This window comes from Telopea speciosissima, chromosome 3 (genome assembly GCF_018873765.1).
Source record: "Telopea speciosissima isolate NSW1024214 ecotype Mountain lineage chromosome 3, Tspe_v1, whole genome shotgun sequence".
Lineage (NCBI taxonomy): Eukaryota > Viridiplantae > Streptophyta > Magnoliopsida > Proteales > Proteaceae > Telopea > Telopea speciosissima.
In genome coordinates, this window is record NC_057918.1 from 55,049,155 (window position 1) to 55,065,340 (window position 16,186).

Sequence of the window (16,186 nt, forward strand, 5' to 3'; positions counted from 1 at the left end):
AGTGAGTAAAATAGAGTGACATACATCTCCCTGAGTTCGACCCGTAGCTATGATTGATCCGTACGCTTACGGTTATTATTTCTTTCAAACAGTGAGAGTGATCATCAGCCCAGTGGGAGTGCGCTACTTAGTGAAAGCGCACAACCCGAAAGTCAAGATCCCTCTGCATGAAGGAGCGTGTGAGGACACGTTCATTGTTGTTGTTTTGAGATTGAGGGGGACGTCCTAGTCTGTGTTCCAAGGGATGAGGATGAGCCTACCTGAATAAGTGAGGCACTCTCCTCTCCAGCTAAGGAAATGTGGCAAGCTGCTATGGAAGATGAGTTGAGTTGTATGAGTAAGAACCAAGTCTGGGACTTAGTTGACCTTTCGCCTGGACACAAAGTCATCGGGAACAAATGGTTCCTGAAGGTCAAGCGCAAGGTAGATGGTTCAATTGACAAGTATAAAACACGCCTTGTGGCGAAAGATATACCCAAAGAGAAGGTGTAGACTATGATGATACATTCTCCCCCGTGGTGAGAATGGCCTCAATTCACCTCATTCTAGCCGTTGTCGCAAAGTTGGATTTGAAACTCTACCAAATGGACGTTAAAACTGCTTTTCTCAATAAAGAACTGGACGAGGAGATTTTTATGGCTCAACTCATGGGTTTTGAGAAGGAGGGACAAGAGCACAAAGTATGCCGTCTCAAACGTTCCATCTATGACCTTAAGCAATCATCCAGGCAGTGGTACATTAGATTCCATCATGCCATTACCTCTATAGGTTTTGACATGATTGAAGAGGACCACTGCATGTATGTTAAACGGTCCAAGGTAGGTTTCATTATCCTATTCTTATAAGTTGATGACATCTTGCTGAGATGATTGTCGCCACTAAAGAGTGGTTGTCCCCTACTTTTGAGATGAAGGACATGAGTGAGGCCAACTTTGTGTTGGGTGTGAAGATTGTGGGGGACCGCACTAGGAGACTTCTCAGTTTGTCACAAGTGACTTATATAAAGAAAGTCCTAGGGCGATTCCATATGAACAATTTGAAACTAATAGATACTCCAATGGACAAGGCATACACTTTAAGCCTAGACCAATGCCCTAAGATTGATGAAGAGAGAAACCAAATGTCCATAATACCCTATGTGGCAGCAGTAGGTAGTCTAATGTATGCGATGATGTGCCCGCGTCTAGATATATGCTTTGCTGTTTGCATGGTTAGCCGTTACCAGAGCAACCCAGGACCAGTTCATTGGCAGGCAATAAAGAGAATCCTTCGATATCTACAAACCTCTCGCTTACCTTCGGTGGTTCAAACTTGATACTGAAAGGCTATAGTGATGCTAATTGGACTAGTGATAGAGACGCGCGTAAATCTACTTCAGGGGTATGCATTTGTCCTAGGAGGCGGACCTGTTAGTTAGAGTAGCAAGAAATAGACCTGCATCGCCCTATCCACGATGGAGTCGGAGTACGTCGCATTTTCGGCAGCAATTCAGGAAGCTGTTTGGATTAGAAGGTTCTTGCAGAGACTTAGTGTTTCTTCTCATCGGACGATGTTGTGCTTATACATTGTGACAGCACGGCAGTGCTTACATTTGGAAAGGACCTCAAGTTTCATGGTAGAGCCAAGCACATTGATATACGGTATCACCACATTCGAGACATGGTCACGCAAGGTGAAGTCATTCTGCAGCATATCTCCACTGGAAATATGTTGGCTGATCCTTTGACAAAACCCATTACCAGAGATGTTTTCCTAGTGCATGTTAGGAACCTGAGATTGAGGCGGATTTGATGTGTATTTTTTGAAACACATTTATGGATGAACATTTATTTGTATTATTCTTACATTTATTAATGCGAGTATATTTATTTGAGCAATATTGTGTGTATATATTCATTATTGTAAAGATGTCACCAGGCATTGAATCGACCCACTCATAGGTGATTCACCTCGGCGCTTGAGGGTAGCGAGCAAGATGAGCCCATGAGCATATGTGCTTGATGGCGCCTTAGTCAGAGCTAAGATGAGACCTTATTTAGTCAAACTTGGAAGATACCACACTTCTAAGTAGCCTGTAAAAAGTTGGATGTAAGGTTTCAGACAGAAACCATGAGGGTGACTACGATAGAAACTCAGGTTAGGAGCTTAGCGCAGCGACTAGACTAAGATTCGTATGGCGTTCAGATTTTTTGAGAGTGACATACCCACCTCAGTAGGAGTTATGCCATAGCATACATATCATACTGTATGTACTTATTCCAACCGATAGTTGGAGTGACTGAATAGATCCTTGCTTCGTCACTGTGTGAGCCACGTGGATTATATTAATCCCACAGTACCCTTATTACCTGAGACAATGTCATAAAGAGGACATCCAATGACGCTACTTTGACGTTCTCCTTAGGAAAACGATTGGGATATCTGTTGGAGATAATTTAATTGACATGAGGGGCTCAGGGAAAACCATCTGACATTACACCTTTGTTTTGTGACTCATTTCCCGAGCGACTTATCGTATTTGTGATCGACATAGTCATGAGTACATTACATGCGAAGGTTAGGACTGCTCATCATGAGGGATTGAGAGTGCTAAATCGGGTATAATTAGATTGTTTGGGGTATTTTGAGATTGTTTGCGAGTGATGTACTATGTTGGTTAGATGGAAGCTTGATATAGTACTCCTACCTTGTGTTATCTCGTTAGGTCGCACGTCCCATTTCCTGTATGGAGGGTAACACGGAATGAGAGAAACTTGAATGCATAGTTAAACTAATGCACCTTATGTGGGTGAGTGGGAGATGTTAATCGATATGGGCCACAGGCCCGGTCCAGACCGGCCACAAGGGGCAGACCGGCCACAAGGGGCAGACTAGCCAAACCCGTGCATATGGGAGAGAGGCAATCACTTAAGTGACCGACTCTATCCCTCCCCCCTCATCGTGGAGAATCCCAATGGGGATCTAAACGGGGCCTCAAGGTTTTAGGCTTTTATAAATAGACAGACTAAAACCCTAAGGCCACATATGTGGAAACCAAATTCTCCCTCCCTTCTAGTTCTCTGTGTTTTCCTTTGGGGTTCCATCTCTTCCCAGGGATTTGTGGTATGGAGTTCTCTGAGGAGAAACTTGTTGAAATCATGGTGCTTTGTTCATGTGCTCGTAACCATAAGCTTGGCATTTGATCCTTCTTCCATTGCCTTTCTCTACGCATTTAGTGATCCAAACCCTGGTTTATTTAGATCTTAGTTTATGTGAATTAACATAGTCAATGATCATTGATGATTTATTGGGTAGTTTTGTAAGGGTGGATGGGATGGGATTTGGGAAATGGATCAGGATCATAAACAAAAATGGGTGGATGGGATGGGCTTGGCAAATGCATTATAATTGTAAATGAAAATGGGTGGATGGGTTGGGCTTGGAAAAATGATTATAAGTGTAAATGAAATGGGTTGATAGATAAGTCATTCTCCTCGCATTACAAGGATATACTTAGATGGCCCAGAATGTATCATACTTAGATGGAACTAGGAGATGGCATCTGCTTCAGCACCTAATGAAGTGTTCAGTACTTGATGTAAGGACTTCCTAATTACTAGAAAATCACCCTCTTGGGTCACCAAATCTTTTCAATTTTCTTCCTCTTTGCACCAGTGATAATGGATCCTCTTTTATGATTTTCTATATCTTTCCATCTTAGATGTGAATTGCTCCAGTGGCAAACTTGTTCACTCTTTTACATGTCCATGACCATACTACTGGTGGTCGCAGGAATGAGTACAATGTCACCAACATTGTAAGGATAAGAAACTCAAATATTATTCCTGTTGTCATGGTCATTTTGTCACCAATTGTAAATCTCTTTGATATTGGTGTTGGAAGACGTAACTCCTTTTGATCCTTTTTTGTATCACTAGGTCTTATTAAAGTCCAACGAAGAGTGACACTAACGAGAGAGAGTGAAAAATAGAGGTGTGGTAGATATGGGATGGAAAAATGGATAATGGTGTGGGCGGGTGGACCAAAATTGATTGTCAAGCTACATGTGTACCCTAGAAAGAGATCGGATTAAGCATAGTTTAAAAACAAAGTGGAAAAGATTTGGTATAAACAAGTGGTGGATGAACTCGACTGTAACATCGCCAAGCTACCTACATACCCCGGAAGGGGATCAGGTCGAACGTAGTTCAGAAAGAAATGTCTATTTCTCTCTCTCCTCTTTGACTTGAACCTGTTTACCTGGTGGGCATTCAATTGGTGAAGAAGCAGAATCTAATAGGGAATGTTTAATTAATTATTTATTTTATATTAATGTATAAATAAAATAGCACCTTATCCAATAAATTAAATAAACAATTAATTAATTAGCAAATTCCATTTATACACTCACATAATAATTAATTACTATGTACCAACCCACCACTAATCAACATCATCATTATGGAACTAGGGCATGTGCACATGTACTGCCAAACCCCATTCCATAGGACATGTCCATACGAGAGCATCTGTGTATGTGATCGGGTCCCACAAAACACCATAAAATATTTTCAATTAAAACTAAATATAATGTATTATTTTATGTGAAAATAGGTTTTATAAAAAACATTTCTAAAACGGCACTGGCACTGGATCCAAATTTCGATCCGACCATCCACAGACAATCTCTATCTTGATGTTTCCCAATCGGGGAGTGGTGACCATGTTGAGTAACTCTCTCACTCACGAAATGTTAGCTCATTCCCAGAATACCAGCTTTGACTCTCTTGAATCTTAGTCATTGATGATCCAAAGAATGCAGTCACATTTCGTAGTGACGAGGTCCTCTCAAGTACACGGTCTTGTATGAAATAGATTTCCATTTCAACCAGGATTCTAAATCTATTTATAATATTTAGTGTAATATTCTATTGACTCTGAATCTCTATAACGAAATAGCAATTTAAATTCGAACATATGTAATCGATTCGGTGTGATAAGAACAAAATGGTTTTATTTTTTTTTAATACTTGGGTCAGCATAGAATCTGATTTGATTCAATTCCATTGTAGTCAGGACATTTTTGGTTTGGACGGAATCAAATCAGTTCAAAGTAAAACCATTTTACTTTTAACATTTTAGTATTATTACATTAAAATTTAAAACACTTTACTGCATTTTGATTTTATTTAAAAAATATATTTTTTTAATAAGAAAATGACAAAGTTGTAACGGTAAGTGAAACTCTTTTCATGTTTAATAACACCCATACTATTAATATTACCAAAAAAAAATACTCATACTATTAATTACAAACCCTATTAATAGCCTTGTGTTTTTATTTTTTATGAGGTATGACAATTGTTGACCACACTTTCAACCTATGTTATCAATAACTTTTGAACAATTGCATTAAAAGTCAAACATCTTTTGCTTGTATTGATATAGGCCTTCTTTTTAATTAATTAAAAAGATGACATCAGATTTAATGCATGATAACAGTTGACTTCGGAAGTTTTAACAAGCAACCAAAATGAGCATGGGAGATAAAAATTTAAATACAATTGTAGAAAATAGCATGAGAATTTTGTAAATGCATAAAAAATACGAAGGCTAAATTAAGGACAAAGAAAAGAGGAAGGAAGATCAATAGTTCAATACATGCATGTATGCGTCACACAAAATAATGTGGCATGAGGCATGAGGCACGGGGCATTCCTGTATGAAGAAAGAAGTACTTGAATGCTTTTTGCTTCTTCATGCCACCAAATGAAATCTCCTGAAATGTAAGGCAATGAAGTGCCGTTTGAACCATAACTCTCCTTGGGTACTTGCTTCTATATAAAAATAGATAGCCCAAGACAGAACATAACAGAAGACCTTTGGTTACGCAGTTTCAAAAAAAGCATTAGCAAGATGATGAAATTATTCTTTGCAACCATTTGTTTTACTCAACTGTTCTGTTTCACTAGTTGCCTCTTGCATCGCAGCCAGTTTCCTCTAACGTTTCTTTTTGGAACTGCAACGTCTACTTATCAGGTAATTAAGGAAACACTCCAACCAACAAACTTGTTTCTCTTCTTTTATGAAAGTGTGTTTTTGTTGGGTGGCAGTCAAGTTTACTTTCACATTAGTTGTTCAAGTTATTTTTTACCAGGAAAATCTTGTTGTAACTAAGGTTGGTTACAACAAGATTGTAACGTTACATTTTGGCCTCTTGTCTTATTACTGAAAGTTATTTTAATCAAAAAAGTTTTCAAAATAAGTTGAAAGTGATTTATCATTATGTCATTTTCAAAAGTTGTTATTGTTCATGTTAAATGACAAAATTACCCCACATTAAATAACTTTTCGGAATAATACAAAGAGCAAAAAAGTAAGGTTACATTTCTTCTTTTTTTTTTTTTTTTTTTTTTTTTTGATGAAAGTAGGTTACATTTCTTAGTTCACTACTTGGTGAAAACCAGATGCACCCCTTTTTAACCTTTATATTCCCACTCTCAAAATCGTAGTCCCAAAAATTGATGAGGAGTATTAGTATGGCTACCAATGCTACAAATGGTACATTTACTTGAAAAGGATTTGGGGTATGATTTACTTCATACAATAATAATATTTAATTTCTTATCATTTGTTGGGTGGATCCATGTTATAAAGTACCACAACCATTTATTGGTCTATTTTCATAAAAAAATGAGCATATTTTAATGGTTTACAGTGCGTCGAGAGTTGGAAAATTGCAAAAATTCTAATAATGTCCATTATTATATATTAGAGAATGGAGAAAGTTTTCCTGCACCGTTGTTGCAATCTAGGTCATAAAGTTTTTACCCCTATAGTATAGAGTCGATAATACTCTTTATTGCCTTATTAGAGATTACTGATATATATATATCTTCTATTTATACTTTGTAGGGTGATTACATATGTAGAAAGAATAATTTAAACTAACTAGACACCGTATTACAAAGGGATTAGTATATAAATTAATGTAAAATATTTTTGAGGATTTAGATTCCAAAGGAGAAAAAGGAGAAAAGTTCTTTGTAGTTTGACCACATTTAGGAAAGGCTGCCCATACAACACATAGCACCCACGTGGAAGTAATATATAGGCAAGTTCTTGATTCACCACATATCTAATTTTAGAGTCAAATGCAACCATATACCTCCATATATTGGGATTATTTTCTCAAATTTTCATCCTTATATTTATTTTTAAACATTTTTTAATACTTTTAATTTTCTATGTGGCACACCGGGTTTTGAACCGAATCGAAGAAGAATCAATTTAGTTTTGGTTTTAAAATAAGGATTTTTTTTTCGTAATTTTGGTTCGGTTTCAAGTTCAAGGGTAAAACCATCTGATTAGAATTGAACTGAATTTACTCTAAATTGTATTAGTAGTTACAGCTTGTTCAAATATGATAAAGGGAAGAACAAACTAAATTTTCTAAGATAAAGGCATAAAACATCATTAAGTCACAAGCAAATTGGGACATTTGTTTAATATTCATCCTTATGAATCCAAGTGATTAAATATACATTGTTAATTTTGAACTATATTTTTTTTTATTCTTCACGAAATAAGGTAATTGAACCTTCTATTTTTCTTGTGGATTGTGCATTGTATTCAAGCCAATTTGTATTAGTAGTTGGAGGCTCAATTCTATATTATTTATTGATGACATGTTTAAGTAATAGGATATAAACCTAACGAGGAACCAAAAATGAAATCGAATAAAAACCAATATCGAACCGAGTTGGTTTGGTTTTGGTTTTGAAAATGTGTTCTTATTCTCGATTGGGTTCAATATTGATTTCTACACTCAATATCTTGAATCAAACCAAAACAGAACGAAATAACAAAAAACAAACGGATTATCACATTTGGTGGTCAACCCATATTCAATAGAGGGTTTCATGAATGGACACAAGAACTTTTACAAACTTTTATTTAGTGTCCTCTCGATTTGTTATTTCACATTAAATTTCATGGATTTATGTTATCTGAACTGTATGAGATAAAAAATTTGTAAGGAAAGAGAACGCCACCCGGTCACACAGCGCACGCCGCCCCTGCACCCAGACATAGGGCTGCGTAAAATGATCACCACACCCCTGGTCATTTCCATCTTTCCAAGGGGTTGCAGCGGTCATTACGTGCACCCTGTCTGAATGCAGGTGCGGCATGCGCTGCGCAACCGGGTGGCGTTCTTTCTCCCTTTTTGGTGTTATTAAGCTACTATATCTCTTGCACATTTTGCAGAAGCTCTGACCATCTTCTTAAGTGTCTTGATTTATTGCTTAATGCATACCTTTCCAGATTGAAGGTGCTTACTTAGAAGGTAACAAAAGCCTCAACAATTGGGATGTATTTACTCATTTGCCAGGTAACTTCCACTTTTGACCTTAATTTTTTGAGATGCAGTCTACAATCCACTACTTCTGGAGTTATTTTTTGAAATTACTAAAATTGACTACTACTTTGAAATCTTTTCATGAATCGTGAACAAATAAATTAAATTTAAGGCATTACACTTTGCATTAGCGATGATATTCCCAACTAGAAAGATTAGAGAATTAATGAAGTTTAGCTCTATTTGTAGCATATTGTGGGACCCTAATTAACATATGTCTGGTACCAACATTTTATTTTGTGAAAGGATAATTTATTATTGAAAAGAGAGACAAAATCCAAAAACCAAAGGCTAGAAAGGGAAACAGACCTCAAAAAAAGAAAATTGAACAACCATCAAAACAAATACAACAAAATCCAGGGGGACAAAAACAACCTAACAAATGTGAGAACAATAAAACAAGGAGGGAGGGGGGAGGGGAGAAACAAAGAAAATAGAGGATACATCAAAAGTAGGGGAAAAAACAAGAAGAAGATTCCAAGCCAACGCAAGATGTTTATTTCTTGTAGTATTCAGGTAAATAGCACATCTGTGAAGAATTTTATTTCTTATCTCAAAAGTAATGGTGTCTTAAATTTGTTCAATAGAACACGAGGAAAAAGTCTTCCTCTTATTTTGTTCCCACCAGATATGATGATTCACTGCACTAAAAACCAATTTACCAAAAGTGTCACAGACGGTTTTGCTATTGAAAGATTACATAATCTACTTCTATTCTCTGTTAATAGAAAGGATAACTCTAGGAACAAACCAACATTTTCTAGAATGTTACCCCAAACCGACTTAGAGAAGAAATAGGAAAAAAATAGATGGTCTGCACTCTCAAGGAAGTTCCAACAAAGATAAAAATTTAGAATGGACAAATTCCAAAATAATGAAATTTAATTGGGTCCATAACTATGTATATATATTTTTTTATAGGTGCTCAAGAAGGAGAGTTGAATTTATGACATCTTAATTGTGAGGTGTTGGTCATTGCCAACTTAGCTACAAAACCATAGGGTAAAACAACAATTTTCGTAGCACCTCTTAACAATGGCACGAAGTCTGGATTTATTCATTCGTGACCTTGGATAATCAGTAGCAAGAGAAGACAGTGGAGATGACACTAATGATCACTCATTGATTTAATAATTACTCTAGTGTCTAAACAATTTTCTTTGGTTCATCTTATAGGAGGTATCAAGGATGGAAGCAATGCAGATGTTTCTACCGATCACTACCACCGCTACATGGTACGTGTTCAAATACCTTTCATTTCTTATTAAGTTCTTCATTATAACAAAATTTTTTGGAAAACTAGTATAGCTCTTTTGAAGCAAATACTTTTTTGGAAAAATCATGTTGTCAGCAAGGTTGGTTACAACAAGATTGTAACCTAACTTTTTAACCCTTTTAGTATAACACTTCTTTTTTCCATGAGGGTAATCATTTCATTTGACATGGACTAAGACAACTATTGAAAATAACATAATAAGTCATTTTCATATCAATTAATCACGATCGAGTACAACGTAGCCCAAACCCGGCCCCAAAAGAAAATCTTGACTCATCCAACCTAGCTACCTAGAATAAATGTTTTGGACGAAAGAGTGTCAATTTGAGAGGACATAATTTTTGACCTATTTAAGGACTGATGGCTGATCCACACTCATGTGGTCCCTAAAATTATTATGAGGGCCGGCATTATATAAAAGGGTTAAATCTCAACTATAGCCAGATTCTAATATTTGAAAGCTTACTATTCATTTTTAAGTTGTTTTGTTGTATCAATCAAGACCAAGTTTATTGCATCTTATTACTTGGGTAAAGATCTAGAACTTGGGTCTATAATCTTAAAGTTGATTGTCAAACAGGAAGATGTGGAGTTAATGCATTCCCTTGGAGTGAATTCTTATAGATTTTCCATTTCATGGTCCAGAATCCTACCAAGTAAGTTTTACTATGGTCAATCCTATTGACATTAATTGAAATTGATAAGGACACTACTTGATATGTTTCAATTTTGTCCTAAATGCAGAAGGTAGATTCGAGGAAGTTAACCCTGCAGGAATTGAATTTTACAACAAGCTAATTAATGCTCTCCTACAAAAAGGTAAAATTCCTTATTTATTTATTTTTAATTGAAATTTTTAGGCTCTGTTTGTTTGGAAGTGACTTGAGAGGAATGGATTTGAAATTAATAATAAAATGGAACCTTTTTAATCATTACCACCAATGACATAACAATATATATATCTCAAAATTAAAAAATGTGGTAATTGTATTCTAGTTGATTCTCAACCAGATTCCTTGGATTTGAGTTAAGGGCATAACTTATATGGGCTGGGTCAAGAAATGGAAAAAAAAAAAGAAGAAGGAATCCGGACACTTGAAAATTTTATGTACCATGCTTAGTAATATTTTAAGTTAATTACATAATCACAAGTATAATGTTTTTTTTTTTCTAATTAATTTCATTTCATTTCCCTTTAATTACTTGCAACTAGAGAAATTTTTTCTTATCTTAATTTTTATGGATTTGAACAGGGATACAACCATTTGTTACATTGCACCATATTGATATTCCTCAAGAACTGGAAGATCAATATGGCTCATGGTTGAGTCCAGAAATACAGTAAGTCTATTTTATTTTCACTACGTTGTTTTTCAATTTTGTAATTGTATTCTTATCATTTTATTATATTTTCTTCAAAATTTCACTACTTACACATGTAGGAAAGATTTTGGATATTTTGCGGAAGTATGTTTCAAAGCTTTTGGTAATAGAGTGAAATATTGGGCAACAATGAATGAGCCAAATCTTGTAGCAAAACTTGGCTATATCATAGGGGATAACCGGGATATCCCACCCAACCATTGTACCAAACCCTCGAATGATTGTCGTTATGGGAACCCAGCAAATGAACCATATGTCGTTGCGCACAATATGATATTATCACATGCCACTGCTGTAGACATTTATAGGAGAAAATATCAGGTAATATAAAAACTCTTCTTCTTCTTCTACGTGTTCTCTGCATGCATATGGCTTATAATTGGGATCTCATGCAAGCATGTTTCTATTATTTATTTATTTTACCTTAAACATAGGTTAAACAAGGAGGTATGATTGGGATCGTTATACATGCAATGTGGTATGAACCATATAGAGATACCCTAGCAGATCACTTAGCAGCTAAACGGGCAGTTGATTTCTTCCATGCATGGTAATCAATCTATAATTTATCATGTGTATTTAAAGATAGATGCCTAATTATCAATTATTCTACATTCCTCACCTATATATGGATGTAATAAGATGATGATCTTAAATAAATACTATTACTACTAATAATGTCTTGTTAATTTTTGGTTTCTTCATGTAAATTTATCACTACACGTTAAGGTGTTCAAGGGATTGGGGGTCAACTTCTGCTCACTACTAATATATTTCTTTGGAGAGTCTACGATTGTGGACTGTTAGGTAACCTATGTCCCTTTTGTTCTAGTTAGAATCCCCTAACGCTGCATAAGGTAAGACTCATATGGATTCAAATCTTTATTTTGACACCTTAATAACCAACATAATCATTGTACCTTAGATGATATTACATTAAGAATATAGCTAAATCTGAGCCTGAGTTGTTCTTTGTTTTTTGTTGAATAAGTCTTTCGATAAGAGGGAAACAACCAGATTAAGATTATGATTCCACTAGGTAGAAGGCCAAGTTAGTCAGACAATAGAGAATCAAAACACAACTATGACCACACCAAATCAAGAAAGAAATAAAAATGAAAATTAGTAAACATCTTTTTAAAATGATTTATGTTTTCATCAATTATTTTCTGAAATATTCATATGTTTTATGTTTGCAGGATATTGGACCCCATAATATATGGTGATTATCCTTCTAAAATGCGTGAAATATTGGGTCCACTACTACCAATATTTTCACAAGAACAAAAAGAAAAGTTGAAAAATAAATTAGACTACATTGGCCTTAATCATTATACAACCTTCTATGCACAAGATTGCCTGTTCTCTTGACGCAACTCTATGACTTCACAAATTGATGCATTTGTGAACCCTACAGTGGAAAGAGATGGTCGTCTTATTGGAGAGCCGGTAAGTGAAAGAGAAGTTAAGTTGTGGATATATTTATTTCAAACAAATTAAGCTGTCAAATGGGTGAACTTATTTTGAAAAAAAAATAAGAAAATTGAACAGTTAACCTATTTAAAAAAAATTAAATTAAATTTATCTAACGAAGTCCAATAAATACAAAACCCAAGAGGAAGAGAATGAAGGAGAAAGAGAGAAAAAGAGGGAGAGGAGGAGGGAGAGTTTGGCCTGGCCCTAAAGAAGAGAGGCCGCCACGACAAAGATATTACATGGGAATTACAAGAAGGAAACCGGGATTCCCTAACATGTAGCTAAATGCAAGTTCCTGGTAGAATCCAAGATAAAAGGGATTTTAGGATCAAGGATAATTTTATTCTCAAAACCTATTGTATCCCAAATGAGCTAGTTCATTCTAGACGATTAACCACTACTTTGATTTAATGGACATAACTTGCCGCTTTTTATTTTTAGGGAGGGTATGTGGGTTCCAACATTTTATATTTTGGAAGATGAATCTTTTCAATATTAGTTTCATGATTTGACTAATCATAGTAGTCCATTGTATCCCCTGAAGAAAAAGAAGAAAAAAAAAAACAAAAAGAAGCACCTTTCTACTATTGTCAATGCCATAATTTTTTTTTATAATTCTTTATTTATCATTTGGATAAATTTATTATGTACCTTTAATGATGTGTTTTTTCCTTTTTCAGATAGGGATGCCAGACTTTTACGTGGTTCCTTCTAGCATGGAGAAAGTGGTCATGTACTTCAAAGAAAGATATAACAACACTCCAATGATAGTTACTGAGAATGGTATGATATACTAAAATAGTTGGCCTATGTTTATCTTATTCATATAGGTCATCTTTATAATTGATTTGTTTAATTGCACCATTGCATCAATATTCCACCTCTATAACCAAATTAAAGTAGCTATGAAAATGAGCATCTTAGAATTTTGTCTCTCCATTAAATTACAACTATAAGATCTAAGCATCACAATTTGATAAAACTTGTGCTTCACTTAAATTGCTTATTGCTTTTTTGCTCTTTTCTTTCATGTCTCAGTTTCTAAAATTTTATTTCATATTTATATATGAAAAAAAGACTAGATACTGGGTGGAGGATTGCTATTAAGGGTGTCAATCCTTCGGCTCGGTTTGATTTTCGTCGGGATAAATCGGTTTGGGTCTGGTACTAGGTCAACCTGAGATCAAACCATTAAAGAAGTTTTGATTCTGGTCTGTTGTAGTCCAGTTTCTTACTGATATTTTTTTATTGGTTTGTAATCGGGCTACTATTGGGTTCGGTACGACCTAATTTTGATTTTATATGTATACATAAGGAAATCAATGGGAATCTTTTTTTTTGTGTGTTTTCTGTTTCTTATCGGGTTACTAACAATCTGGTTTCAATTTCTTATCAAGTTCAGTCCTCTTTTTTATTTTAATTTATAATGGTTTCATAAAATCAACTCGAAACCAAACCAATAAGGACTCAGTTGGTCCAGGCTGAATCGGTCAATTTTGACAGGTCTGACCGGTTCAGCTGAACATTGACACCCTTAATTGCCACTTTCCTTTAAGCAGAGAAATATCAGGTCTACACAAATTTCCTAGCATGTGGTAGGTCAATTATGGCAGAACTTTTGTGAAAAAGTTGACATCAGGGTTCCTTGCTTACATGACAAGTTTTTGCCCAGTTGGCCAATTGGCAAATTACAACTCAGAAAATCCAAGACTATGTTGCATGTTAATACTTAAACAATTAAAAAGTACAAGCATGTATGGACATACATGGGTTTATATATGACTAAATTTAAGTTTAAAATTTGACATGTGGCTAATCCATAATATTTTTTGCATATCCAATGCTTCATATATATTCCCCTATGACCCTTTCACATGTCACAAACAGGTATTAGACCAAGTAAGGTAGAAACAAGTAAGGCTTTCTAGTCAATATAATAGAGTAAAAACCCTTGGATATCTTGCATTTTTTTGTACACTCAAAATTCAAACCGTACGCATTTTGTGCACATGCATATACTTGTAACCTGATAATAATACAATACCTTGTTTGTAGGGTATGCTGATGCAAGCTATCCCGATTCTCCAGTCGAGGACTTTCTCAATGATACGAAGAGAGTAGACTTTTTAAATAGCTATTTGACTTCACTAACCAAGGCAATGAGGTACGTTGTTAGAATCAAACAAGATCATATCTTTTAGATCTTTATAGGTGGCAATTATTTGTATGATCATTTAGAGATTAAGATTAATAAGCACTAATAGTAATATTTTCCTACACAGCTTGAATCTAACTAATTGCCACCTTTTATTTTTATTTTTATTTTTTTGGTCAGATTGTTCTGAAGGCTCATAAGCCACTAGGGGTGACAGCCCAATAGGGCAACCAGGGTAGCAACCCAACTCCGAGAGGAGAGGGTGGCCAATGGGGGATGGGAGGTGGGATAAACATGTCTAACATCCAATTAGGGGAGTCAAACCAATGACTTCTCCATTGGTCTTAGGCTAGAACCCTACTGCACTAGCAGCCACCACCATGCCAAGAGGCACTCCCCCATATTTAGTGTTTATTGCATGAATGCTTTTCCCCTTATTAATCCTTGCCAACTCTTGCTGATCATATTTGCAGCAATGGAGCTAATGTGAAGGGGTACTTTATATGGTCTCTATTTGACAATTTTGAATGGTCAAATGGATATTCTTTGCGATTTGGGATTCATTATGTGAACTACAATACATTGGAGAGAATACCAAAATTGTTTGCAAAATGGTACAAGGAATTTCTAAATGGAGTGAAAATGGAGGAACAAACTATCAGTGACATTAAAATTCGACGTCTCTTATCATAATCAAAAGCGACTTCTACAAAAATTACTTGTAGTTATATACAATTGTATTGAAGGAAATGTGTTGGGGAATCCAGGTCATGCAAGCATTGGACAAATTTTTTGAAATTCATCTAACACGCATCTAAGTAGTTCTTGCTCTTATGTGGGTGTTTCATCAAATTTCTTTGCTGAATTTTTATGTTCTTTGAAGGTTTGAGATTTATGTAGAAACTTGGATTAAATAAGTTTTGGGGGAAATGTCATTTAGTTTCTGTTGTGGAGTGCATCAGGAATCTTTCGATCCTTTGGTGTTTTCGATATAATTGAATTTTTTACAAACCATTCCTTGATGTGTCGACGTGCAGAATCTCCCATTGCTATCGTGAGATGAATCCTGTTGTGGACTCTTTAGCTAAGAAGATTGCTTAATCTCATGAATCTAACTCTTGGATGTTTCCGCCACCATTTATCATAGAGGATTTCAGATGTGATTTGGAAGAAAGACCTCAATTTAGATTGAGTTGCGTTTGAGTAGTTGTTTTCTTGGGTTAGATTTCCTCTCTGTTGATGGCATTACCGAATATGGAGTGGAAATCTACCTTTAATTTTCTTTATTTTTCTTTTTTACGATATCTAGTTCCTTCTAGATATCTTTGATGTACATTCTTCTTCCATTCTTTCTTCTATAGTTCTATAAAATCTGTTGAAATTGAGCAAAAAACGATATATATTTGTATTAATTATGTCACGATCCCAATCTCATAGACCCGATGGGGCCCATGACACCAGATCTGGTTGGGACTGTCACACCCTGCTCCCTACACCT

General features: G+C 35.4%; 1 pseudogene; it reads left to right on the forward strand.

Moving 5' to 3' along the window:
* Positions 1-584: 584 nt before the first annotated feature.
* LOC122655305 lies at positions 585-15,381 on the forward strand (annotated as a pseudogene).
* Positions 15,382-16,186: the final 805 nt, after the last annotated feature.